Source organism: Bos javanicus, chromosome 1 (assembly GCF_032452875.1).
Source record: "Bos javanicus breed banteng chromosome 1, ARS-OSU_banteng_1.0, whole genome shotgun sequence".
Taxonomy (NCBI): Eukaryota; Metazoa; Chordata; class Mammalia; order Artiodactyla; family Bovidae; genus Bos; species Bos javanicus.
Window position 1 is genome coordinate 79,345,769 of NC_083868.1, and position 12,624 is coordinate 79,358,392.

Genomic DNA, 12,624 nt, shown 5'->3' on the forward strand with positions numbered 1-12,624 from the left:
GAAAGGAGGGAGGAAGAGAGAAAGAAAGAAGAAAAAGATTTTTAAAAAGCAAAGTACCTAAGAGCATAAGTGTGTGTGTGTGTATTACCTTTTGTGTAAAAAAGAAAAAGAAATACGAGAGACACAAGAAAGATACCAAGGAAACAATGAGGCTGGTTGGGTAAGAAAGTAGAAGAAATATTGGAGTATACTTTTTTGTTAGTTCTGACAACTGAAGCATGTTAATATTTTACATATTCAAAAAATAAAATGAAATCAACAAGACAAGGGTGAGAAGGAAGGAAACTGAAACCCAAAGTCCATCGAAACAACTGAATCCAAATACATTTCAAATGAACAACATAATGACACTGAGGGGTTGGGGGAAAGGATCATAAAGAGAAAAGAACTAATCCAGGTAACTCCTAAATATAGTATTTGACAGTATATCTTCAGTCCTGGACAGGGTTAAAGTTAGGGCAGAGGATCACAAACAAACTCTGAACTCTTTTTAGCAGGTCTATGTTGTGTCATGATGATGGTAAAAATAAAATCATTATTATTATTTGTATATACATATGAGGATAGACATTCATATAGCACAGGTATGTATATATTTAAGTGCTTTATGTATACATGCATGTGCCTATAAAGCTTTTATGTGCAATATTCCCCAGCTCTGGCTATTGAATGGGCTTAGGACCCAAAGCACCACAGTACCCATAAGAACATGCAACACTCAAATATTGGCCCCAACACCTGAAAAGAACCAAGACATAGTGAAGAAATAGTTGATTTTACAGCTCAGACAGAGAAGATACAAGATCAAACTAGAATATCCTTTTATCCTAGCAAGTAAATAAGTGCTAACAGCAAAGATAGGGACATATCACAAGGACATAGGAGTCAGCTTACAGGGATAATTTAATCATCACAACAATTACATACTACTATGAATTATACTGTATATTGTCTGTATATAGGCTGGATTCTCTACTAGAGGAGGAAAATGCTGTCAAGTATATAACTGGCAAATTGACAAAACAGGAAGTCAAAACAGTGGATTAAAATATTACATCAGGGTTATGTGTACTGAAACGGATAACTATAATGTGAATATGAAGAGATGATCCTTATCATTAGGAAATACACACTGTACTTAGTCATAGGAGGCCATGATGTATCATGACATATGCAACCTTCTCTCAAGCACTGTAGAAAAAATACTATAAAAATATATATGTAAATGCATGTGTGTATATATATATGTATATATGTACACACACATAAGAAGGTGGGGGAAAATGCAAATAGCATGAAATGTTAACAATACACGAAACTGATAAAAGCGTATAGGTATTGTACCATTTGACTCAACAATTCCACTCCTGGATATATTACTGAAGAAAACAAAAACACCTGCTCAAAAAGTTACATGCCCGCCAGTGTTCATAATAGCATTATTTACAATAGGCAAGATATGGAAGTAACCTAATGATGAATGGATAAAGAAGATGTGGTACATGTATACAATAGAATACTACTCAGTCATAAAAAATAAATGAAATTTTGCCACTTGAAACAACATGAATGAACCTGGAGGGTATTATGTATGTTTAGTGAAATGAATCAGAAAAAACATACTGTATGACATCACTTATATGTGGAATCTAAAAAATAAAACATACTAGTGAATATATTGTGAATTGGAGAATATATAGTGAATTGGAGAAGGAAATGGCAACCCACTCCAGTGTTCTTGCCTGGAGAATCTCAGGGAAGGCAGAGCCTGGTGGGCTGCCGTCTATGGGGTCGCACAGAGTCAGACACTACTGAAGTGACTTAGCAGTAGCAGCAGTGAATATAACAAAACAGAAACAGACACAGTTAGATATAGAGAACAAATTAACAGTTACCAGTGGAGAGGGAGAAGTAGAAAGGGCAAGATACAGGTAGGGGTTTAAGAGGCACAAAGTACTATGTATAAAATAAATAAGCTACATGAATATACTGTACAGTACAGGGAATATAGCCAATATCCTAAATAACTATAAATTAAGTATAACATTTAAAAACTGCAGATCACTATGTTGTACACTTGTGACACGACTGAGCGACTTCCCTTTCTCTTTTCACTTTCATGCATTGGAGAAGGAAATGGCAACCCACTCCCGTGTTCTTGCCTGGAGAATCCCAGGGACGGGGAGCCTGGTGGGCTGCCGTCTGTGGGGTCGCACAGAGTCGGACATGACTGAAGCGACTTAGCAGCATGTTGTACACTTGTAACTTACACAATATTGTACAACTATACCTCAATAAGAAATAATTGTTTAAAAATTTAAAAGCACATGGGTATTGTTTCTACTATTCATTTTATGTTTGACATCATTTACAATAAAAAATTAAATAAAAATAACTACCAAGAAAGAGAAGGGGAGGGGAATGTAGCAATTAAGAAGTAGCTCTCTGTGACAACCTAGAGGGGTAGAATGGGGTGGGAGGTGGGGTGAAGGTTCAAGAGGGAGGGGACATATGTATACCTATGGCTGATTCATGTTGATATATGGCAGAAACCAACACAATATTGTAAAGCAATTATCCTCCAATTAAAAATAAATAATATTTTTTAAAGTTGCTCTAGTTTCTAATAGGATTTGAAAGTAATTAATAAATTAAGCCCAAACTACCTCATTCCATGTAATATTTATGTGTCCATATGTTTCATAGATATATAAAGAATGTTGCATATTTTAATTTCTTAACATGGAAAATTATCCTATAATTTCTTCTTCTAAAACTCCTGGAGTAAACAATTCCTAACACGTCCAAGGCCACAGTGTCTATGTAACCAGGGCTATAATTACAGGATTTGTAGGTCAATTGAAGCCTCTGAAATTCCAGTTCACCACATCTGCAATCTGAGTACTATTTTCCTTCCAGAAAGAGCAAGTTTAGAGTTGGAAGATGAGCTATATCTAACATGATAATAGCTAGCACCAATTTTTTTAAATCTATCAGCACTGGCCTTTGAGGTTGAAAGTGAAAGTGAAGTTGCTCAGTCGTGTCCGACTCTTTGTGACCCCATGGACTGGAGCCTACCAGGCTCCTCCGTCCATGGGATTCTCCAGGCAAGAATATTGGAGTGGGTTGCCATTTCCTTCTCCAGGAGATCTTCCCAACCCAGGGATTGAACCCGGGTCTCCCGCATTGCAGGCAGATGCTTTACCATCTGAGCCACCAGGGGAAGGCCTTTGAGGTTATCACCAAATGCACAAGCTTGGGGGTGGTGGGGGGCAAGAAACACTCTTTTGGTGAAAATATAGATTAGCCCACATGCGCTACTTTCCACTACACACCTGAACTTCCCAGCAGGAGGAAAAAATAGTGAATCAGGCCTTGAAGTTTCCTTCCTGGATAAGTTTGAGAGGGGGAATAAAAAAAAAAGATACAAAGGTTAGACATTATGAGGTCAAGAACCATCAAACAAATAGAACTTGATGTTTAAACAGGAACAGGTAAAATATCTGGGAAGGCAACAGAACTCTCAGCTCTTTGATTCCAAAACAGCCTCAGCAGACTGAAAAAAAAAAAAAAAAGATATATATATATATAAATAATTAAAAATTATACTGCAGCTGAATACTAGGTATTGTTCCTTTCCAAAAGCATTAAAATATAAAGGTCAGTTAGCTTAAACGGTATTTTATTGCACACACTTTAAAAAGACCTTGAACAATTAAAGCAATGAAATATATTCCTTGCTATCATTTCAAACGTTCTCAGAAGCATAAAAGAAAGCACATACCACAAAAAATGTTAACCCCTTCTCTCCCTTTATTTCAAAGCCTCACAGAACTTATGAGCCTTTTCAGCAGAGTTTCCAGTGATTTCATGTAGTTTGGGTGAAATTCTTAGTTATCTAGTGGTTTCACTTAGGTGTCAGGGTCGCGACAGCCCATAATATGGCCCATGGAAAGGGGTTATTACCACGATACCACCAAAGACACAGGTTAAAGATCAAGACTACATCAGTGGGTCTCCCAGGAGCTCTAAAATAAGACCAAAGCTCACACACTGTAATCCAGGTGAGCAACTTAGGGACAGGGCATCTTTTTCTTAATTCCTCCAGAGGTTTTAATAGGGCAGGTGGGCTTGCAAACCACTGGACTGGAAGACTGCAAACTCCTCTGTAGCTGTTAAGCTCTAGGAAAAGCTTCAACCATCTCCTTCCTGCCTTATAGGATCCTCAGACGGACCCTGACAGCATTCTATTATTTCTCTCCCTGGTTCAGTTACCATAAAAATAAAATGGTGAAAATGACAAGCCATTTCCACCAGGCTAGAGGGGGAAAAGGTGATGATTTTAAGGCATTTTGCATATATGAGTATCAGTTTTTTATCAATTTCCTTACATAATATGTAAAAGGGTTCCTTAACTTTTCAAAGGCATTGCTCTCCCACCAAACAGTCTATAAAATGTGTACGCCTCTGAAAATATCCTCCACTATTTTGTCCCCCCCACCCCCACCCCCCGCCAAGTCCCTGGAAACTAGTACCTCGGGCAGGGTACTTGATCACAGGATCATAGATCAGGGTCTTTCTAGAAGTTCCCTGGAAAGCCCCCCACTTTCACACAGAAAAGAGACCATTACCCCATTTCACAAATAGGTCAAGTGAAGCTCAGAAAGATCAAGTGACTTGAGTTTAGTCACACTCAGGTCCCCACACTCCACACCGACATGCCTCTCTGATTTCTGAAGGTCAGAAAGTCAGGCCCTTACATATAGGATAACTATAGTTCCTATTCTAGCTCATCCAGGTGACAAGACAACCAGAGTCCCCTCGCTAGGCCTTGTCCACTAACCTCTAGCAAAGGAAGCTGAGACTCAAAACCTCTCATCTGAGGTCATAAAATGAAAAAAAAGCCTCAGATGTCAATAAATTGCTGTTTGCTGTAACTTGATGGATTAGTCAGGCTTTCCAGGGGGCGCTAGTGGTAAAGAACCTGCTCATCAATGCAGGAGACCCAAGGACTAGGGTTTGATCCCTGGGTCGGGGGGATGCCCTGCAGAAGGGCATGGGAACCGACTCCAGTATTCTTGCCTGGAGAATCCCATGGACCGAGGAGCCTAGTGGGCTGCAGTCCATGGGGTCACAAAGATTCAGACATGACTGAAGCAACTTTGCATGCATGCATGCAATGGATTAGTAACTTTGAGCAAGATATTCAGTGCAAGAGGTAAAGAAGACCCCATAGTTACATTTCAGAATATGAGCATGGGATATCAGAAAGGGCAGAGAATGTTAATCACAAACAAATTAGTGCAAGGAAATGCAGGGTGTTTGCTTCCGAGCCACCTATAAGTTACTGAGGCCAATGATTACATGCGTTTATGGGTCATCATTCCACTTAAAGGTCAGAAAAATGAATAGATGCCTAGAAATATCTGTTCCCCAAACTCTCAGGTATCATGAATTTTACATAACTGGGGGAAAAAAAAGTCATGGAGATCTTCTGAATCTAATTTTAGAGATCAAGAAATGACAAGGGATAAAGAAACTTACTCAGATGACTAAACAATTAAGAAGCAGATACAACACACAAGTTGTATCTCAGTCATTTCTCCTTTAGAAAATTCTCACATCGTGGCACAATATTCTACGGTATTGGCCAATAAATGGAAAATTCTGAATATATATTTCTACAATTACAGTCAAGAAATGGAAATCTTTCTGTTTCCCTAACACACTATGATTTCATGGACAAAGGAGAACAGTAAGGGTAGCTCGATATATTTACCATGATTTGCTTTTTTTTTTTAATTAAGCAGGGCACAGGCAAAAGCAGAGTTGTTTTTGACCTATTAAAAAATGTGAGGGTTGCAGAAGGAAACAAGCTTTACTATTTGATTATCAAATTTATTTTGCCATCTTCGTTGTATGGGAAGCATTAGCACACAGGCTGCGTCCTAAGAGGAGGTGAAAGGCTTGGTAGCCCAAGATCTCATTCTCGTGGCCCACTTTTTTGTCAGCTCAAGAGTGACAGGAAACAAGTGTGCAAGGATCGGACCAAAAGGATATACTAATTAACTGTGCATTGCAAAGGCAGATAACAAGAAATTCAGAAACAAAGGGAGAGAAAGAAACCATTTCACAACATTTTGTCCACAAGTTTCTCGAAAAGCCTCTCCAGACCCTGCCTTCTGCAATCCCAGCCCATGTCCTCTGAGATTCAAACTGCCCCCAAAGCACAGTTTTTCTAGCAGCCTCCAACAGCAAAGGTGGGAGAGGATTACCAATTTCTTGTGAATCCTGAAGATTTCCTTTATGAGTCATGGGAAACTGAAATAACTTGGGGGGCGGGGATGATTTTTTTGAAAGAAACACAGTTTTAAATCAGTTCCCACTAATTTGTTCTGCTGTGTGGTATAAGTCTTGAACACAGGAAAAATTAAGTTTTAGAGTTGATGCAAAAATGGGAGTTTTTGTTAGGTTCTGTCAATTGTCACCGTGGCATTTCTTATTAGGATTTTTCTTACTGTCATTTTTTTGTTAAATTAATTATAGTTTGATCAGTGTAGGAGCTATTTTGAATCCATGGGACTTTCCTCACCAGATTGTTTTGGCATTTTAAAGTCACTTACATTCAGGGCCTAAACAATATGGCAAGTATCTCTTTTTCTCTCTCCTTTATACTCAAATTCTAAACAAAGGAACCATCTGTTCTCTCTCTAAAAACATCAGCCCTTGTTTTCATTTTTCTGTTAATAATAATGCTTCAAACTTATAGCATGTCTTTTTCCAACTTGCTTATTAAAGCATTTTGTAGTTATTGCCTCACTTATCTTCAACATCACCCCCCGCCCCCCGATTAACTGGAGGGTAAAGGGAAACGTTAGCCAATTTTTAGTTAGATAAGTGATTATTGGATGTTTGATGAGTTCTATACAAATGACCACAGGTGAATCTCAGAAGGAACGTGGCCATCACCTAGCTCAGCTCTGACTCCTCCACGTGTAAAAGGGAGACCCAGAAAGGAGAAGTCACTCAGTGATCTATTTGTGTGCTTGGGCCCCTACCGCACCCCCCGCCCCCCCAGCCCTGACTGTAAGCAGCCAAGGTGAGAACCGTGTCTTACACATTTTTGTGTCTCAGGTACCTGATGTGTAAAAAGTGCTCATTTGAATATTTCTTGAATAAATGAAAATTTTGAGGGTAGTTCCGCAGGTGGTTGCGGCAGAGCCGGGGTCAGAGCTCAGCTCACCCATCCTCTTACTCGGTTGCTGTTAAAAATACACACCAAATAGACCCAAATGCAAAACAAATCAGAGACAATACCAAAGTGGGTGGGCGGGGTACATAAGATGCAGGCCTGTGTCTAGACTCAAGAAGCTGGTTGAACGAAATCTGTAAGCATCACAGAGTTTGGCCAGGGGCCGTGCTCAAACATAAGCCACGTTAAGGCTGACTCCCCAAACGCTCTGCATTCCTTCTGTGCTCCAAGCAGCTGGGATGTGGATGTAGTGGAACTAGCCCTTAGACATGACCCAGCTGGAAGAAATGATGTGTCTTAATGCCAAAGGACAGCGTGTCTCTATAACACCCCTGAGCCCAATACGAGAGCATCCTCCACCCCAAGATTTCCCCTCATCACTCAGTGTAACCCGAGAGTGCTCAGCCTGGGAATCATGAAAGCCACCAGCCCAGAGTTTTCCAATGAGCAGAGAGGTCACTGAAATCAAAACCTTTTTTTCCATGTGCCTCACTGGAAATCTGCGACTCATTTGGCACATTTTTCTTCTTTTCAGAATGCCCCATTTCCCACTCCTTGAAGCTAAAGGGAAAATAAATTGTTTCTAGAAAAGCAAGTTAACTGTGGGATTCTGTCATCCGAATACCTTCTACACTAGTAATTCTAACAAAGTCAGCAACTCCCCAAAGAGTCTTCAAAAATAGATTGTCTGTGTAGACGAGAAAGCTAGACGTCCAAGGAGAGAAGGAAAAATATCTTCTTTAAGTAAAAGAAAAAAGAAATCATATAGCCAAAGAGAATTCAAGTATAACGCGATTTCACATTAAATGAATTCGTTTCAGACATGAACAGGAAACAAATCAGTGACAAAATGCAAACAAATCAGCATACAGGAGCCCTCAAACAATTAGGATTTGTTTGAAGGGGGAGGTGGGTTGGCACAGTGGTGCAGAGGGGAGAGAAAGACACAGGAATAAGGATGGAGTCTCTTCAACCCCCAACACGCTGTGTCTGACACGGACACAGAGGCTGCGGGCGGTGTCTGGGATCGTCCAGCACATGGTGGGAAGCATTTATATCAAGCCGTGCAGTATCAGCAGGGGAATAAGACAGCAAGTACTTCAGGGCAGACAGCTGCAGAGAGAGCCCCTGCACAGAGCAGACACAGCAGGCTGAATGCATTCGTATACCAGCAGTCCTTCCCTCACTCACCACGCTCGGCTTCTGGACGCCTTCAGGGTCAAGGCTGTCCCCAGAACCATGTATCATTCCTGCAGCCACTACCCGTGGACTCGCTCTCAGCATGTTCCTGACAAATTTGCCCTTTTCATACATAGGGACCTTTCTGCTCTTAAGCTATCTCCAAAAATATCACCTTGGACCTTGCATACATCCCTGGTAATCCAGCATCTTATCGTTTAACATTCAAAAGTGAAAAGAATAAAGGATTCACATAATGTTATTTAACTAGCCTTCATCTCCAAACCTAAGTTTTTCAGGGGATCATTTGGAAGCTGGCCATTGGGGAGGTAAGTTAAGCGTTCATCTGATGTCTGGTTAGGTGTCTGTCATGTCGGCAAGAACAGAGAAGACCTGAGCATGCAGCTCTCACAGATCTTGACAATCATCTCCTGCCAAAATCATGTCTGAGAAAAGAACCCCCAAGACAGCAGATGCTTCCTCTCACATGAGCAGCACTCCTGGCTAACCAATAAATACAATTTGATTGTGGTGACTGGTACTTTTTCAAATAAAAGTGTCTCTCAGAGGATATTGCTGGTTTGATACTCTAACTACTCAGTTCAAGTTAGATAACTGGGAGCAAGGCTCTCAGTCACGCTGGATATCAGTCTCTCTTTTCCTACAAAATAAAGCAGCCCAATTCAGTAAGCTCAGACTTCCTCTGTCTCACAAATCCTGTGCCTCAGTGCCTACTGCCAAGTGGTCTACCCTCTCCCTCTTAGTTTGTTCATCTCCCCTCTCTCTCTCACATCCACACAAGCTCACCCCAAGATCCCTCTTATCCAGTCCACAATCTTGTTATTAGGCAAGCTACAAGCAGTTCCTCCACAATCCCCATCACTGTTTCTCTGCTTAAGATCTGACACCAAAAGGATTTTTTAGCTAGTTTATAAGAGACGCAAACATGGGGCACATGAACCCCATTGACACACAGACCTCACCTTGAGATGAGATCCTCAGGGGGGCTCCAGCAGTCTCTTCATCCCCTGGCCACAGAGGCAGCCACCTGCCGGGACTCCAGCTGTTCAAGTCCGATCTCTACCCCTTACTCTCTGACGCCTTGAACAAGTCATTTCACCTCTCTGAGCCTCAGTTTCTCTAACTGTAAAGTGAGGCATTTGGGATAAAATTAATGCCAAAGTCTCTATCAATTCTGACACCCTTCCCCAGAGCTCTGAAATCTCATTAGCCATCAAAGCAAACACCCTCCAAAGCCCTGTCTCTGGTATTGGTGTTGACCTGGGGCTCCCAGGTAAACGGAGATGACTCTTTGCATGATCTTGCACAATAAGTAATAATAGCACATCAATAGGAGCAAATACTTCTAATTTGTGTTTGTTTGTTTAGTTCCAAGCTAAAGAAGTTGCAGGCACCACCTGCCAATGGCCTTTGGAGTCTCCATGATGCCTTTTTTATTTTTTTTAACAATGGGTCAGAAGTTCAGAAACTAAAAAGGTGAAAGTGGAAATCACACAGAAATAATATGGAGCCTGAAAAATTGAAAAAATGATTTAGGATAAATAATACCACATCCCTCTTTAAAAAAAAATTAAACAATAATGAGAGTAAGCAGGGGCACTATAAAGTAAAAATAAAATCGAACACAGAAAAGACTGATTTGCCTAGGATTCCTCTCAGCCATGTAATCAGCATGAATAGCAAAGACCGTATAATACTCATGTTTCTATTTGTTGCCCTCAACTGACATGGTTGGTCGTTTGTTTTGTTTTAAATAAAATGGGGAAGCAACAAATATATTAAATCCATCTGCAGAAAACCCATATTTGCATGTGGAAAACAAATAAGTGGGTGCCTGAATGGGTGATTAGGCATGCAATTGCCCATCTGCACCCGGGGCCCCAGCCTCCCTGCAGGTGCGCCTGACACAGGAGCAGAGACTCGGAAAGGCAGGTCCTCCACCATGGAGAGCGACAGACAGGAGGGAAACCGTGCCCTCCGCAAATGGACTTGTTCTGAGCTGCGCCCCCTACCCCCGCCCCATAGGGTCCTGGTTCTCCAGTCACTGTCCCTGTATCTTACAGCTGAAAACCAGAAATAAGTTTTGCCATCCTTTGCTTAGATTTCTGCGGATTCTTTAAACCACAAAGGCAATCTTTTTTTCTGAGCATCTTCGATATGTTCTTAATAAATATTTGTTGTTGCATCTATCTTTATGAGAATGGGTGACCCCCTCCCCTGTACTCTTCATCTGGGTCATTCTACTCCAGTCACACTGGCCTCACTTTTCAGTCTTCGGACCTTGGCAACTGCTTTCTTTCAGCTTGAAACACTCTCCCCACTCTGGTCTCCAGCTTACTAACTCATAGCCTTCAGGCCTTGCTCCTGTGCACTCATATCAGTAAGACCTTCTTAGATCAATGAATTTAAATCTGTGTCATGGTCACCCTCTGTGCCCTTAACCTGCCTTATTTTCCTTCTGAAAACAACCTAAATATTATCTATTTACTCATCAGTGGTTCTCTGGTTCCATCAAATGGGTTTGTCTGATTTGGTTCAAGGTTCTATTCCCTGCACCTGGAACAGTCTAGCGCACAGTAGGTGCTGAACACCCAGTTGTTATGTTAATGAGTCAACACAGTAATCTGCAAACCACAACACCGGGCACCATGAGTGCTCTTATGGAAAAAGACAAGATCTATGCTCTTAGGAAGCTTCTACAACGTGGAGAAGGAAGACTGAAAATCTGTTTATGTAGCAGAGCAAAGTGACATGAATGCTCCACTGAAGGTATAAACAAAGCACTCAGATAATACAGAAAAAGCAAGCTCTTGACACTGGAGCAGGGAGTGGGCGGGGAACAGACTGAAGGAGACCAACAGAGCTGAATTCTCTGGAAGTATCTTAAAAGGAAGCACAGAAATCATCCTCAAAAATACATTCAGCACAAACAAGTACTAAGACATCTTCAGTTAGCCTCCTTTCCTTCATCAATAATGCTAAGTGAAACAAAAGATTGCCCAAGATAAGTCAGCATTTCTGTGTGCCAAGACCATGGAGAAAAGAAGAATCACTTTCCTCCATAAAGCCTTCATTTTAAAATGGAAACTATTTAATTTGCACACAAATGCACACAAAACATCGCTTCAGAAAATTCCAGGGTGACCTTAAAGGGTATCCAGTTTAACAACATCTTACTTCCCCCTAGAGAACCCATTGGTATCAGCCTCTATCTAAATACCCTCAGAGATAGGGAACCCATAACCCCAGAAATGGCCCATGCCACTGCAGTCTGCTGTTAATACTAAAACACACTCCCTCACACTGTCTTTCTGTTACTTCCACCCAATAATGCCAGAACTCCTTCTGGGGTCACAAAGAGGGAGTTTGTATTCCCTTCTGGGGCAGAGTCCCTCCTGCTCCCTCCTTCTCCATCCCTTTCTCTCTTCTCCACACTAACCATTTCCTGTTCTTTGTTTCATCCCTCAAAGGCTCTGATTTCTGGTGCCATCAGCCATCTTAAACTGCACCATTCCCTTCCCTCCATCTCTCACTGTTCCAGGACATTTTTTTTTTCTTTTTTTGGAGCTGACCTACTGCTCAAGCAATTTAGCATTCTTTGGAGAGCTGAGCATTTTGTCTGGGGTTGGGGAGAGGGGCACAGGGGATCCAAAATCACATGGGTAAGTAACTCTGTGAGCCCTGACCCAGGAAGACCCTGGCAGAGTAACCTAACTTTCCTACCTTGACCTTGAAATGCTATCTTTGACATAAATTAGAAAGCTGAAGCATCTGACCTCCCTCCACCCCAAGGACATTCAGAATCTGGGGCGTCTTGTACCTCTGGTAAACCATGGCCCCTCTAGTCTTGTGGGTCCCAGCTTGCCAGCCTGCATTAGAATATGTAGTTTTTAGCCACCTCTACACCTGAGAACTGGATTGCTTGTGTGACCTTGGTGAGACACTTAAAGTCAACAAATCAAAGCATCTCAGAAGGTAAAAGAAAAAGAGAGCTCTAAATCATCCAGTCCAAAAATTGCCCAGCAATCTCTCGTGCACCTTGCCATGCCCTTCCCCATCCTCCGTCATGGCAGACATTGCTAAATGATCATGGGCAGATACAACTTCAGAACTCTTCTCCACATAGCACCTCAAATAGCCATTACAAATCCACCATGTGGCCACACAAAATC

General features: G+C 41.4%; 1 protein-coding gene across 9 annotated transcripts in view; it reads right to left on the minus strand.

Moving 5' to 3' along the window:
- LPP (LIM domain containing preferred translocation partner in lipoma) overlaps positions 1 to 12,624 on the minus strand; it is a 759,650-nt gene that overhangs the window by 669,430 nt on the left and 77,596 nt on the right. For 2 of the 9 annotated variants that reach the window (XM_061413215.1, XM_061413207.1), the window contains exon 3: positions 3,336 to 3,389. The exons of the other annotated variants lie outside the window; for them this stretch is intronic. The gene's annotated coding sequence lies outside the window, so the exon portion shown is untranslated. The remainder of the gene's footprint in view (positions 1 to 3,335; positions 3,390 to 12,624) is intronic. 9 annotated transcript variants of the gene reach the window in all.